Here is a 12170-nt window from a genome sequence, read left to right on the forward strand (position 1 = left end):
CTCATTTATCCTTTTGATTTTTTTAATGCTTACAATTATTATGCTTTTAAAATTATACTTATTTATAATTTTATGAACTTAAATAAATATTTTTTCTACCATAAAGTGAACAAAAATATGTTTAGCAAATATTTATTAATTGCTAGAATGTATTATGAATTTATTAATTGCAGAGTTATTAAACATTATAAAGTATAAAGTATCTCCATTATTCCATGGGTCAAGACCTATTGCATTTCCAATGGTTGTTTTATTTTCTTGGCGCATCTAATAGAAGTGTCAAAGTTCAGAAATGTATCATCAATCACAAGAATAGCTTTATGGCGTTGAAAAATCCCAGCCAAAATGTTAAGTTAGCCTCGTTGCCTCTTTACGCCACCAAACCGATTCATCTTTTGTTATCCATCACATTTTGAGCCTTCCTTGTCATCTGTTGTCTTAACGGGGAATAAAAATTGTTTTATGTTTCATTTTAAATTTCAAAATGAAAAAATGTTGCGCTTATTTTTTCTTTCAAAATATAATATACATTGTTAAAAATGGTATAATGTATAGATATTTTGAACAATATTTGAATTTCACGATGCTTGCAAGTTCCTATTTTTCCATTTGCTCAAAAAACAAGGATTGAGCAGGTATTGTTTTCTCGATTATGCATGTGAGATAACTAAAATATGTAGCTTTTATTGGCATAATTCATCTCCAGTACTACTTAGGTTGAACTCAGTACATCGCTATCACACCCACAGAAAACACAAATTGTCGATGCAACACAATCCGTTGGCTAGAAGTTTTAGTGGCAGTATATTTTGCAATGGACTGTAGCGGTAGCAAATACATATCAAGTCGGCCAATCATTTTATAGGATTGCATATTGTCCCATTTAGTAACAATATAATGTTCTCTCGCAAAAATATTTTGATAACAAATCTGTCAGCAGATGATAATGAGAAATAAATTCTCAGTATGATGACAGATAAATTTTCAGCGTTATTGGGATTATCATGACAAAATTCGGTTATTTTTTGCCAGGGTAACGCAGATGTTTGCAGAAACATTCTACGAATGTATGTTTTCCGTAGTTATTACGAATGGATGTTCGAATGTATGTTTGTTTTGCTGTTGTTTACGTGTGTTTTGAGTTATAATCCTAATTTAGTTGTAAGATAATTAGCTTTTTTTTTTTCGTTTCATGCTATTAAATAGTGATCACATTGTGTTTAACACTCCTCTAACTACTATTTCTGATTCCTGGAAAACTACTTGAAAAGCCTTTATTTATTGACGAGCAAGAAATGCATGAAAACCAGAGTCGCCATTTCAATTCGCTTTCAGCCAATGGTACGTAAACACACCCTTTCGATAAATTCCTTCTAATTAACACAGTGACATATATTTTTAACTATTTTTTTCCTACTATTTTCAAGGATTTTGAAGACATCTATAAGATATTAGCTATTCAATTGAAGTAAAAATTTTCAGCTGAGAATTTTTTAAACAATGCTATTTTTTTTAAAACTTAAAATGGCTATTGACAAATTCAACTTTTTGACAATGTATAATTATTCTATCTGAGATTAATAATTTTTCATGAAGGATTAAAGTTGCAAGCTTTGTAAATAAAATAAAAATTAAGCAAATTTCATAAGAAAAAACTAGTGTTCCACTCAATGATTTGATCAATGATATATATACGCAGCATTTCATTTCTTGAGCAAAATTTTATTTTTCAGGCACGAAATATTTATTTGTCCTAATAAATGTAAATTAAGCATACAGCAATGAAAATATTTCCTGACTTGTATAAATTTTCTAGCTTGGCCAATATAGGTTAATATACATCGAATTTTATTTTTCTTCTATTCCTGATTAATATTTTTTAGACTTGACGTACTACGAATTCTAAAAAATGATATTTACTCGTCGAAAGATACACCTTTTGACCAGTATCATTTTTACTATAAGTTAGAAAAGAAGCTGCTAATCTATACTAGTAATAGTAAGATTTTGTGACCGTGTGCCGTTGTTATAATTCAAAAACTGTTTATGTTAGGAATCTGGAAGTTAAGCAGCTAGGGAAAAAAGAATATCCAAAATTCTTGAAAAAACTGTAATAAAGTCGTTCGGAAGAGACGTTTGAAAGATGTTCTTTAATTGGTTCAGCATTACATTAAACTGCAAACAATTCTGTTTTGCTTTCCATAAATATTTAAATTAATATATTAATGATATTTGTTCGCCTACAGCTCCGTCTAATTAAAAAGGCATTTCTTACACGTTCTTTTAATTATTTTTATTCTTTCAGGAAGGTAAGCTTAATAAATAGCGTGAATGTGCCAGCATATGAAGTTACGTTACTGAATTACTATTTCCAAATTTATCTTAAACAACGCGTTTATAATTTTTACAATTTGAAACGTGTTTCGATAAAATATAATTTTAAGAATGTACTTAAGATTTTCTTTTAAAAAATATATTAATATTTTTTTTTAAAAAAAAGTTTATGTACTAAAAAGCAAAATTAATTGAGAAAAGTAGCTTTTTCGTTTCAGGGGATTGTAATAAAATTCATTCAATTATTGACGCCAATGATGCTTATGTAGTTTTGGCATTGGGTACGTCTGATATTTCTTTTAATAGGTTCAGTTTTGAGATCTGATGGAAATATGAATCACCTATGAATCAAGGTACCTAATCTAGTTACTGTGGTAACATGTTTTTACTTGTCCCTTAAAGGAACTTACTTTCCACGTACGAAAAATGCTTGATTTTGGTAAACTGTGACTATGATTTCGCTATAAAAATATACCAAATGATACTGAATACAGTTATTTATTTTTCATGAGAGGAACTTCCAAATATGCATTTTGATGATTCAAATAACGTAAATTAACCGTAAGGGGTAGCAAAATTCAATAATTTAAAAAAAATGAATAATTATTGCTTTAACTATTATGTGGTCTATGCCCTTAAGTTATGTCCATGATTTCATAGCGTTGATAAGTACCTATTTATAAATATTTTTTTAATCCGTTGGACAAATGGTTATTCAGCTAGAAAAAAATAAAATAACTCCACGTTGTCAAGGTGAAAGTAATATTCCAATTTACTAGGTGCACTTAATTCAAAAATAAAAATTGTGTTTTAAAAATGTTGTTTAAAACCAGCATTAAAATTTTTCTGCGCTAACATAACATTTCCTTCACTCCTGCTATCATATATATTAGTTCTATCATTTGTTTCTCATAATAATATTTCTAGAGATTAGTCCTATGTTTACCCATTACATATTTCATCCAATTCCTCTGAGTATAGTATTAGTAAATAATTCGAAAATAAGAGATGAGTTTACATAAAGTACTCGAAATCCGATTAGTTTTCCTTAATAAGTAAATGCAAATCCGTATACTCATTTTGTACTGTTGCTACTCATATAACTGCATAAGATTTTTTTTCCCATCTCTTTTTGTTTCGCAATATTTTTTTAAACTCCTCTTTCCATATAGAAAATATATCACGTTTCCCAGATACTTATAAAGTTAATCTTTAAATTGAAATATTTGGGTGACTGTGTATTTTATAATAATAAAATGAAGAGTTTATTGTGAGTCTAGCGTGTGTATCTTATAATTGCATAACCGTTTGTTCTTCAGCCCTGAAACTTGGACAACTACTGCAAAAGTCAATTTTAGCATTCAATCTTAAATTCGTTCAAAATTTTCAATTGATTTCTCGGAAGGGTTGTTTAAAAAATATTTTTTTTCTTCATTTTTTTTAACGTTATCCATTGTATGTTCTTGTTTCATTAAACTCATGAAGATTCTACTTTTTTTCTAATATTTTAAACATAGCATTAGTGATGTTAGCTAATTTGTTGCTCTATTTGATATAAAAAGCGTTTTATTATTAAAATAAACGCATTTCAATATTTAATTATGTTTGCTGGGAAAACTGAAGATCAGTGGATGTTACATCACATATTTCACCATGTTGCTGTTATTGTTTCTAATGCCGCTTGCCACATGGGCAATCCTACTTGGTGAAACCAAGCAAACTTAAGTCAGAGTGTGCATTTCTTGCTTTTTTCAGAGGTACCATCCTATTGTAAAAGTGTGCACGTGAACATTAATTATATTATTATTACATATTTAGTATTCCATGTTTTGGCAACAGCAGTTCTTGTGTACGATATAGATTTTGAGCTTTTAGAATGATGGTGTGCGTAAATTTTAATAAAAGTATTGTTTTGTTTTTCTTTTGAAAGTTGTTTCTTACATTATCAGAAGTGGGATAAGCAGGCAACTGTAATTAATTTTGAATTTTGAGTTTGAAATGGCATTTTTATCGCGATTTCGTAAAGATCAGTTACGTTACGTAGCTAATGAGTTATCTGAAGATGTTTTGTCTACTACTTTGAAAATCCCTGACTTGATAAAGTTAATATTGAATAACGAGAAATACGATAAAGAAATGGTTCGAGGAATGGTAGAAAATTTGGTTGAAGACGCCGAGCGCCTTCGTCAAGAAGAGAAAGAAAAAGCCGATCGCCAACATGCGTTGGAAAAAGAAAAAGCCGATCGGGAACATGAATTGGAACTCAAGAAGTTAGATATTGCTGCTGAAACTTCAGAAGTAGTCGAAACTGAAGAAATAACATCGGTGCCAAAAGGTGATTGGCAGTCACAACTGAGAAAGTTTTCTACGAGTAATGAGGATATTAGCCTTTATTTAGTACATTTCGAGAGAGTAATGAAAAGAGTACAAATGCCAAGTACATTGTGGATGACATGTTTAATTAACCAGTTACCAAGAGAAATTGTCCAAATGATAATGAGAGAACCAAAAGAACAGTCAGAAAATTATGACTATGTTAAATCTCTTTTGCTTAAGTGCTACAGACTAAGTCCTGAAAAATTTAGACAACATTTTTTATTCTCATGAGAATACTGGTGAAAAATCACGGAAAGAATATTACCACGAGCTTGAAACGTATTTTAATGGGTGGACAGCAGGACTTCAAATAAGTAGTTTTGAGAGTTTAAAAGACCTGATCATCACAGATCGAATGAAAGCTCGGGTGCCGCCAGATATACGAGAACGTTACTTGGATCAGTGGACCTATATAATTTCACCTTATACATTAGCTGAGAAGGTAGATAAATTTATTGAACTCAACGATGTTTTTAAGAATCATATTCAGTATAATAATAAATATAGTAACAATAAGTTTTTGAAAGAAGAAAATATCGCCAAGGGCAAACAAACAGAGCCAAGTCGAAGTACAACTATAAATCAAACTGTTTGCTACAATTGTTATGATACCGGCCATTTTGCCCGTGATTGTGTAAAGCCAAAGCGTCCAAAGTTTTGAACTGCCTGCAAAACAGAAGGACATGGTACAAAGGAATGTCCAAAGAGAGCGTCTTTCCCATTAGTCAATGCAGTTTCGTTTTTACCCAGTTCCAGTAATAGTACAACGAAGAATATTATCATAGAAGAAGTAAGTACTAGTGCTCTTATGGATACCGCTGCTGATATATCTATGTTAAAAATATAGTTTTGCACAAACGTTTAATAAAAATATTCATAAAAATATAGTTACACGAATTCGAGGTATTGAGGTGTCAGGGAGTCACTAGGAATTATCATACTTAATGTGACTATAGACAGGGTGAAGCTGAAGGAAGTTCTGTCTTATGTAGTAACTGATGATACATTTGAAGGCCCGGATGTTTTCATCGGAAACGACATCATTGACTCACCCGAGATAATAATGGTTAGAAATCAAGCCAGGTCCAAGTTAGTTCATGTGGAAGAGCTGGATTTTTTGCATGATTTCCAGATTAAAGCAATGACTGATAGGGTTGTGTTGAAGACCCTCGAAAAGTGCGCGATTGAACCGCGTACAGTTCGATTGGTAACTGTCTTCAGTGCATGTAAATCTCAAAACGGATTTATTTCCTGCAGAGATCGAGATGGTCTAAGCAAGGATGTTACGTTTGCTATCCACGATGGTAAATCCCAAGTGCCCGTCGTGAATCCTAGTAGCGTAAAATTACAATTAAAGAAAAATCATGTTATCTTGCGAGGAAATTTGGTCTCTGAAAATAGTTGCAATTCAAAGGTTAAAGAAGATGCGGATTCAACCCCAGCCGTTTTATTAGCAAAAGAAATTGTGCGAAATCCTATCGATAGAGAATGTGTTAAAATTGGACCATCAATAAATAAGGAACAGCAGCAAATTTTATGCGATTTGTTAAATGAATTTAGGCTGTGTTTTGCTTTAAAACAAGATGAACTAGAATGCATTAATAATACTATAATGCGTATCATTGAGACACCAGGTAGTAAACCTGTTTCTCGTTCACCCTATCGAGCTTCGAACTACGAGAGACAAGTTTTAAGAGAAATCGTTCAAGAATTAAAAGATCAGGGTGTTATTCGTGACAGTTCTTCGGAATACAGTAGCCCTGTTTTGCTTGTATCTAAGAAAACTGGTGATCATCGTAGGGTAATTGATTACAGACATTTAAATTCACAAACTATTAAGGATAAATTTCCATTACCCTGCATCGATGATTTGCTTGAAAGACTGTCTGGTTTTAGTTTATTCTGCATCCTTGATGCATGTCAAGGATTTAATCAGATAGCAATGGATGAAGAATCCTCACGAAAGACAGATTTTGCAACTCCTGATGGACATTATGAGCCTACACGTTTGTTTTTTGGCTTATCGAATGGGCCACCTGTTTTTCAGCGAGTGGCGTCATTAGCTTTGGGTGATTTGCTTTGGAACGGTGTATCATGTTTTATTGACGATATATTCTTCGGTTCGATCGGCTTTGATGATATGATAGTGAAGCTTCGACAAGTGCTTGAAAAGTTGCTAAAAGCTGGGGTAACACTGAAGCTATCTAAATGTGAATTCGGAATGTCAGATATTGATTATTTGGGATTTGTAATTGATAAAAATGGAATACGACCAGGTCCAAGAAAACTTGCTGCCATTGCTGAATACCCCGTTCCTAAGGCCAAAGATGAATTGCTTCGTTTTCATGGCTTAACAAGTTTCTTTCGCCGATTTATAACACGATATGCTTCAATTGCTAAACCCCTCACAAGGATGCTAAAGAAAAATTCATCGTTTACATGGACTGATGATCAAAATGATGCTTTTGAAAACTTACGTTCTAAATTAGTATCGAGACCAGTGCTGAAACTATTTGATCCACGCGATGAAACTGAATTACACACTGATGCAAGCTCTGTTGGATTAGCTGGAATGCTCTTGCAACGAAATAAGTCTAGTGCTTTTCACTTAGTTTATTCCGTAAGTCGCCGAACATCTCCTGAAGAAGAAAAGTATCATTCAAGTCGCTTAGAACTGATAGCTTCGATATGGTCAATGACTAGACTTCGTCCTTTGTTGTTGGGTTTGCAATTTACATTAGTCACCGATTGTTCAGCAATAACATACTTGAATACGCTGAAGAACATTAAACCCCAGGTAGCGAGATGGACTGAACTGTTGAGCGAATTTAATTATAATGTTAAACACCGAGATGGTACTAAAATGGCTCATGTAGATGCCCTTAGTCGTTCACCAGTCGAAGAAAGAATTTGCACACCACTGCATGAAATAGACATTACGAGTCCTGTAGAACTAACAAGAGAGCCTACAGTATTTTACATCTCTACTGAAGAAGACAGGGTAGCTCTCATACAAGCTCAAGATCAAGATTTGCAAAAAATTGTATTTTCCTTAAGAAAACCAAAGACAAATAGATCACTAGAAGAAAAACAACTAGCCGATAATTTCTAGTTGATTAACGGAATACTTTATCGCCTCCATTATGAATCAGGTGATAGAAACAAGACACGAAAGTTCTTTGTAATGCCAAAATCAATGAGAAAGTATCTTGCTGTTCGTTTCCACTACTTTTCTGGTCATTTTGGAGTTGAGAAAGTAATTCAAATGATATGTCAACAGTTTTGGTTTCCTTGTATGGCAAGTTATATCAAGCAGCATATACGACAGTGTGTCGTATGTGCATTTACAAAAGTACCAGGTGGGACAGCTCAAGGTAAACTTAATGCCATTCCACCTGGTAGTCGCCCATTTGATGTTGTGCATATGGATTTCCTTGGCCCATTTGTAACAAGTTCAGCTCGCAACAAGGAGCTTTTGGTTTTTGTCGACAATATGACTAAGTTTGTGCGCCTTCGTCCATGTCCTAGTTGCTCAACTAAAAGCGTTTTGAAGTACCTTGATGAATTTACTGATGATTTTGGGTCTCCGAGGCGAGTCATTACAGACGGAGGGAGCTGCTTCACGTCCTCGGCGTTTGAAGGCTATTGTAAGCAATTAGGAATCAAGCATACATTAAATTCCAGTCAAAGACCACAAGCTAATGGACAAGTTTAACGCATCAATCGTATACTTATTCCAATGATATCTTCCAATGTCCAAACGGAATCTCACAAGGATTGGGATAAAATATTACCAGAAGTACAACGGTGTATTAACTGGTCTCCGAGTAAGTCGACTGGAAAACCTCCTTTTGAACTCTTGTATGGATACACGCCAGTAAAGCCTGGATATTTTCCTCAAGATCTACTACCAACATCAAATGACTACGTATATCCAACAAAACTGCACAGAGATGCCCAGAAAAGTAATATCACTGCACAGGAAAAGATGAAAAGGAATTATGACAAACATCGATGTGATGCATATAAGTACAATATAGGTGACGTTGTGGTCGTAAGACGATTACCTGAACAAACTGCCTTATCTAACACTAAAACCCAAGTTAAGTACAGAGGTCCTTTAACAGTCATCAAAATATTACTATCCGCCACTTATCAAGTTGCTGATTTACGCGTAGTTGGACAAGGAAGAGGAAGGCAACATAATTATATGACTACCACCCACGCTTCGCAAATGAAACTATTTCATCTGGTCAACGACGATCTGTCTGATGATGGGGACAATATTACTGGAAGTAAGGAAAACTCCATTGCTTGTGAACCCATAAACGACAACAACAGTACAAATCAATGCAACGACGATCCAAATGAAAATTTAAGCCAAGATAACAGTAGACCAAAGAGATGTAAAAAAGTGCCGCATTACTTGAAGGATTATAAATTGTTTTGAAGGGTCGAGTGTAAAAGTGTGTGCGTGAACATTAATTATATTCTTATTACATATTTAGTAGTCCATGTTTTGGCAACAGCAGTTCTTGTGTACGATATAGATTTTGAGTTTTTAGAATGACGGTGTGCGTAAATTTTAATAAAAGTATTGTTTTGTTTTTCTTTTAAAAGTTGTTTCTTACACTATGGCCAAAAAACATATTTCACCATAAATAGGTCAAGCAAAAAACTACTTGCTGACAAGAATATTTTGCATTTTCTAGAATTTAGGATGGAGCATATATTTATTTTTAGCCATAAAAAATGGTTTTTTGGAATCGGAAATTCGGAAAAAAAATCCGGCAGGAAAAGGGTTAATATCCGTTGCTTTAGCAGACGTTTTTTCCGTAACAAACTGTATTTGAAAGTTTTCAGTTGAAGCTAAATAATTTCGTCCTACCATAATTAGATAATTACAATAAATAATTTATAATGTTTTTTTAATATTATTTAGTTGCTACTATTGTGGAATTGGATTAAAATGTTGTTTTTCTTTACATTCATTAACTATTTGAGCTCAAGCTAAGACTTAAACCATAATTTATAAAAGCACGATAGATTTTGCAAACTGCACTTACTGAACATAAGGGGAAAGTTGTGAAGGGGTAAAGGTAGGTTTTCTTAAAAGTTTTTTCTTAATATCTTACAGCTTGAACTTGTGAATTATGATTTAAAATAATTGCTAGTAAAAATACCAGCCACATAATTTTTTTTTTCATTTGTGGTGTTTTTTTTTCTTTCGAACTTTTCACAATATGTTTTCAGGATTTGCAAAATTTATAAGCTATAAGTAAATTAGATAAGTGTTTCAGGAGTCCCCGATAGTGTATTTTGCAGTCAAGAAATTGAATGATTTCGAACAAGTTCATTTTGATCAATTTACTGAAATAGTTCCTATATTTACGTTTGATAGATTTTAATATAGTGTGTAATTAAGTAAATTTTTATTTGAAATCCTGAGATATAATCTTAAGGAAAGGATGACTTTAAAAAAAAAATCTGCCTAATATTTATAGTAAAAAAAGTATTAACGGTCACACTACTAAGCCTGTTAAAAATGTTTTCATTTCAGGAATGTTTTTTTTCACTGTGGCGGACTCTTTTTTCTTTTCTTTTTTCTTTTTATTTTGTCTGAGTTGAGTAAAAACTTTAGGTGTGAAATAAAATGAGGCTTAGTTCACTTTTCTGTTTGAAGCGTTTTTATAAAATTCTCTGGGGAAGTGGATAGTTGACTTATGAGAATATACCTTGAAGTTGAAACAGATTTCCATCTTTTTGAATCTTAGTATCATTACAAATAGTCACATTTTTTAATACTAAGCTTTTTAAACAATGCTTTCTTCTTTCTTTACGCTTTTTGTTTTATATTTACAGACTTTTTGCAAACAGTATTAATTTTTAAACTATATCATTCATTATATAGCATAAAAAGATTATTGTTGTCTTAACACGTTCTCTAGGTAGAAAAAAAAGTGATTACAATTTATTATTTTTATTATTATTATTATTATTATTATTATTATTATATATATAATTTATAAATAATATATATAATTAATTTATATATAATTTATATACTTTTTATTTGTCTGCAATATTCCTTTATCACTATTAATATGTTTCTTTCTTAATCTTGATTATTATCATATGAAAAATAATCTTGAAATTAAAAGTTTGTTTTTATTGTATCTTAGATTAATCACATAATATTGCATTATTATGCAGCATTTTATGATAAGATATTTAGTTACTGTTTTACGTTATTTAAAATAAAAATAATTAAGATATTATAATATTTTTTTAACAAGTTATATTTCATTTTGCAATTGATTTAGCTTATATGAAACCAAATTCAGTCAAAATATACCTTAAAAATAAAAATATATGAAAGCAATGTAATGCTTCGTATAATATTAGAAATTAACTTTCCGCTACATTGCTCGATAATCTTTTTGGAAAAAAATACCTAATAAATATTTTTGAGAATGTAAAATAAATAATAATTCAATGAAACAAGTTGGTGGATGAAGTTGAGCTGTTAAATGTGTATAGTTATTAGGTTTGATCCGAATAGAATATAAAATTAATCTGAGTGTTGGTGCAATAAACTTGTTGTAGTCTTATATAATTTTTTTTCAATATTTTTTAATATTTATTTAACATTCTGTTTATCATCAAAAGCAATAAATGAAAAGCAATCAGTGGTGCTCATATTTGAAACAAAGCAGAAGGATAAGGATTTTACATTATTTCAAAATGTTTTCAAAAGTAATCATTATTTAAAATTAATCTTTTATTATTTCTAAATTAATCAGATTTCATCATTTTATATAATTAATGAAAAATAGGAATTGTTTAATTCTATAAGTTTAATCAAATCTGATTTTATTAATCATCTCAGCAACTTGACTAGAGTATGTGATCGAACCTCTTTCATGATTCTTAAAGACATTGGTGTGCATTCGTGGTAACATAGAATATGCTTTAGAGGATTCCCTCACACATTTGCGTTCAGCACAATGAAACAGCTAAAACCCTTGCAAGAAAGGACCTCTGGCGCACTCCCATCAGGTGTCAAACTAACCGTTTCTGAAATAAGCTCTAAAATTAAAATGGCAAACCAGAAATGTGGAGTACTCCTTCGTTCCACTTCTTTTAGTCTGGGAAAACTCCTGGTAATACCCTCAAGATCAGGGGAGATAGATCTCTCCAGAGCACCATCAGTTGACTCATGAGTAGACATATAGGTAGGGTTACATATATTGATGGTCAGATATCTTACCGCGTGTGCACCAAGTGTATGTGACCACAGGCCTCACCAGAACATCTAGGGCTTTTGAATGAGAACCTTATAACTACACCTCTAATTGTATATGACTTATCGAGGATTCACGACTTCCTGCACATGGTCCAGCTTGCAGCTAAATTTTGATGAATAAGCCGCAACAACATACCACTTTCTTTAATGTAAT

The 12170-nt window shown here is 31.9% G+C and overlaps 1 long non-coding RNA gene across 1 annotated transcript in view; it reads left to right on the top strand.

Moving 5' to 3' along the window:
• LOC107453432 (uncharacterized) overlaps window positions 1-12170 on the top strand; it is an 83335-nt gene that overhangs the window by 3110 nt on the left and 68055 nt on the right. Inside the window, exon 2 of the long non-coding RNA XR_015434721.1 lies at window positions 1207-1341. This is a non-coding gene — a long non-coding RNA (uncharacterized LOC107453432). The remainder of the gene's footprint in view (window positions 1-1206; window positions 1342-12170) is intronic.

This window comes from Parasteatoda tepidariorum, chromosome 6 (genome assembly GCF_982258835.1).
Source record: "Parasteatoda tepidariorum strain Cologne lab strain chromosome 6, Ptep-v5.0, whole genome shotgun sequence".
NCBI classification, from domain to species: domain Eukaryota; kingdom Metazoa; phylum Arthropoda; class Arachnida; order Araneae; family Theridiidae; genus Parasteatoda; species Parasteatoda tepidariorum.